Raw genomic sequence first — 4,599 nt, forward strand, 5'->3', positions numbered from 1 at the left:
TTAATGGTAGATTTCTGGCAACCACAGCTGCCAGTTTTCTTTTTTTTTTTTATACCGTAGATTTTACGGGATTTTTTTTTTTTTTTTACAGTGTAGAGTTGGCCTTATAATAGGATACATCAGATTAGCTTTAACATATTGACAGCTATTCATGAGTTGATGTTAAATCTATTAGAATTTGGCTTCATAAATGTATATTCCAATTCATTCCAATTATAGGCCTAATCAATGCCTATAGAATACAAAAGTAATTAAAGATAAAACATAACCATGACACCAATTCAAAGACTAAACTCATTCAGACAGATAAAAACAAAAACCCAAGTAAGGGACTCCGATATCAGTCCCGAATCCCGATATCAGACCGATGTCAGACTACCGACGTTCGCTGACAACACGTTTTATTGGGATTAACGCAAATTTTTTTCACAAACTTGCCTCTTTGGCCCTCTAATGGACAAACATTGAAATAGCATCTGTTTCACTGATAACGTCCAATGGAAATATTGAATACCCTTTAGCCCTGTTTTCTTTTTTTATTTATTTATTTGAAAGGCTGTCAGTGAGTTACCCATTATTACGATTTTTTATTTGCTTGTATGGCGAATGTTTCCTGAGTTCTAAATAATCTAGATTCAAGAATCATTGCTATGAAGTTGCTAAATCTATATGTTATCTGTAATGTGTAGCTGATTGGCATGCCACACTCCTCTTTATCGTGTCAAAGACAAGATGCAATACTTTAAAGTTCACAGGTGCATATAAATCAGTCTACTAGGGACTGCACTCAGGCGTCATTAAGATTGAACAGTCCAAAGGTGTCATCATCAGCAGAGGGCGCTCAGCCCTAAGCAATAAAAGCTGCTTTTGAAACTTGTGCAAGAGGATCTCAGTCTGGGTCTCTTATTTGCCATTCCTCACTCTCTATTGACATGCCCTTCTCTCATTATAGAAAGAAAATTAGTTTAATCATAATTTGTAAGGTTAAAATTTTACAACATACAGTTGCATAAATTAATTGAAATGGTGAATTTGATAAGGGCCCAACTCCATAAAACAATTTACCAGACAGCATTTTTATTATTTTCCTCAAAGTGTGGCCATTAGAGCTCATGTCATAATTTCTTCATATGTATTACTCCACCAGATTTAACAAATGACCAGTGGCAGTGGCAAATTATATTTTGATTTCAGTAACTAAGTCAAGATTGCAAAGTTGGGCCCTTCTTGAATTAAACAGCTGAATCTTCTATGGAAGGGACAAATCATTTGTCTTGTTTCTCCAGAATCATTTTAAATTGCATTGACAGCTTTACACACATTGACAAAGGCTTTGGCTGGAAAGAATTTCCCAGTGATGGGACAAATAAAGTAAAATCAAATCAAAGACAACTGACCAAAAAAAAAAAATGTGAACAAAGACAAAAATACAGAAAGTTTGGCAGAAATAAGAAACTGACACCACTGTGGGTATTGGGAGAGCAACATTTTCAATGAGCACAATTTAACAGTTTTGTACATTTATTCATTGAAGTTGGGACTTTCTTGAACACAGTTATAAACTTTGAGCCCTTTTTGAATTCACTTTTTTTAGTTGTGCTTTGAAGAAGTCCAACGTGGATTTTTTATTTACTTAAATGGATTTATACACAGGTGCCACGTGACTCAGTAGGTAGCACTGTCACCTCACAGCAAGAAGGTCCCCAGTTCAAGTCCTGGCTCACAAGCAGTCCAAAAAACATGCAGGTTAAGTGAATTGGAAACTCTAAATTGTTCGTAGGTAAGAGTGTGAGTGTGAATGTGAATGTCTCTGTGTGTGTGTTAGTCCTGTGATGAATTGGCCACCTGTCCAGGGTGTTTCCCTGCCTTTGGCCCGAGACAGCTGGAATATGCTCCAACACTGCCCACAACTTGGCTGTAGTGTCGTAGGTAGTGCTGGAGCCTGTCCCATCTGTCTCAGGCTGAAGGCAGGGAAACACCCTGGACTTGGACAAGTGGCTATAAAAGATGGATGGATGGGTTATACAGATGAGAGTAGCCTTCTTTTTTTCTTCTGAGGCTAATACATTTGTTATTGTAAGATACACATAATTGGTACATGTTAATAGAACCATTTTTGGAAAAATTCCCTATTAGCCCCTCATAATGTTATTAAAAAAAATAGTTCACCCAAAAATGAAATTTCTCTCATTTACTCACCCTCATTCTATCCTAGATGTATGACTTTCTTTCTTTTGCAGACCACAAAAAAAGATTTTAAGAAAAATATCGCAGCTCAGTTGATCATCACAATGCAAGTGAACGGTGACCAGAATTTGAAGCTCCAAAAAGCATATAAAGGCAGCATAAAACTCCATGGGTAAATCCATATCTTCTGAAGCGATATGATAGGTGTGGGTAAGAAAAAGATCAATATTTAAGCACTTTTGTTTACTATAAATCTACACTTTATCTAGGGTGTGCTGAGTGACTCCAGCCAGGTCTCCTAAGCAACCAATTGGCCCAGTTGCTTGGGAGGGTAGAGTCACATGGGGTAACCTCCTTGTGGTCGCTATAATGCAGTTCTCGCTCTCGGTGGGGCGCGTGGTGAGTTGTGCATGGATGCCACGGAAAATTGCGTGAAGCCTCCACAAGCCCTATGTCTCCGCGGTAACGCGCTCAACAAGCCACGTGATAAGATGCGCGGATTGACGGTCTCGGACACGGAGGCAACTGAGATTCATCCTCCGCCACAGGTATTGTGGTGAGTCACTACGCCACCACGAGGACTTAGAGCGCACTGGGAATTGGGCATCCCAAATTGGGGAGAAAAAACTAAAATAAATAAATAAATAAATCTACACTTTCACCATCCCTCCTATGCGTGTTCAGGAGAGGTTTGCATTCTTCATGCATATCACCACCTATACTGGGCTGTTGTGCAAATATGATTTATTTATTCTTTAATTTATCCATCCCTTTTTTTTTCTTCTCCATTCCCTGTTGGTGGAGATATGCTCTAAGAATGCTAATCACCAAAAAACAGAAGAAAAACTTATCCTCACTTGAATGCGCATAGGAGTGCTTGTGAAATTGTAGATTAGTTTTGTTCTGCAGAAGAAATGAAAGTCATACACATCTGGGATGGCATGAGGGTGAGTAAATGATGAGAGAATTTTTATTTTGGGTGCTATCGCTTTAACCCCATAGTTATATACAGGTCAGTACAACACTTTGTATGCCATAATGTAAATTTTTTTGTAAAGTTTTATCATATATGATAGTGTCATTGTAGTGTGATTATACAGCAGAAACCCTGATATTAAATTGTGTGATTGAGTTCATATTAAACTGTTAATTTGCAGTTCTTCTAGTAAATCTTCAGTTGACCCATGGGAACTAATATAGGCTGTGGCTCAGCATGATATTGTATGTCACCAACTGACAAGTGCAGATGTACCATCTACAGGGTGTTTTAGGGACTTTAAACACTTTTTTTTTTTCCATTCGCTGTTCCACACACCCATACAACTAAAAGATGAAGGAAAGTCCCAAACTGGCCCAGGTAACTCAGGCCCCTGGGGTGAGGAGGAAATTAAGACTCATGGGGTGCATAGGTGGGGGTGGGGGTGTGTGTTTGGGCCTATTTTCTATTAATATTATCGAATAAAATGTCACAAAACTTGCTTTTTTTCTGCAAGGTTTCTTGACTGTGCATATCAATAAGCAAGAGTTTTCATACACTTAAAAATGTTAACCTAAGAATTGCCACTTTTTACAGTGCTGGATCAGAGTGCTGATGCCCATCTTGAGTCTAGATAATAGCTGCTGATATCAAATTTAGGGGATCTGATCAAACTAGATATGGAGGTGCTTTCCAGATAATTTGCTGAGATCGCATGTGAAAGTCAATCATTTGTTGTTTTCATCGGTATGACTCATAAATCTAACATATACCACACACTGCAACTACTCATGACCGCCCTCTTATCAGTTCCATCAATCGCTGATAATCCGCTGACCCTCTGTTAATTTGATCAAATATAGGAAGACAGGAGGTTAAGCCTGGCAGGTTTCCCGACATGCGAAGGGAGATCCCCGCCGGAGATCCAGCCCGCTTCCTAGCAGGCACTAGAGAGAACAAAATAAATAAATGTAAAATAAATAAATAAATAAATAAATAAAAGACAGAGAGAGATTACAGAACTGCCAAAAGGACAGGGTTATTCAACATTCACGTAGCCGCCTGACACATTCAGTCGAGAGGGAGGTAAACAGAACATTGAAAGATGCGTTTATTGACCAGACGTAAAAATGCGCAAAAGACCTTCTTGAACAACAAAACCGAAACCAAACAACCCCAATTATTCGGCGATTCCGTATTCCAGTCACACCGCCAAGGAAACCATTTAATCTTACAACACATATATAAGTGACAGCCCCCTAAAGTACAAATAAGTCCCAAAATAAAAATTGTATAACATTAAAACCAAAGTAGACCTATCACACAAGTGAATAAACCGTCAGCGATGCCTATTTTATCGTTTAGCAAATGGGAGGTAGCTACAAAGAGGAAATCCCTCACCCTACTTCCTAATTTGAGTGAATGAGAGAGGGTGA

Source organism: Myxocyprinus asiaticus, chromosome 16 (assembly GCF_019703515.2).
Source record: "Myxocyprinus asiaticus isolate MX2 ecotype Aquarium Trade chromosome 16, UBuf_Myxa_2, whole genome shotgun sequence".
Lineage (NCBI taxonomy): Eukaryota > Metazoa > Chordata > Actinopteri > Cypriniformes > Catostomidae > Myxocyprinus > Myxocyprinus asiaticus.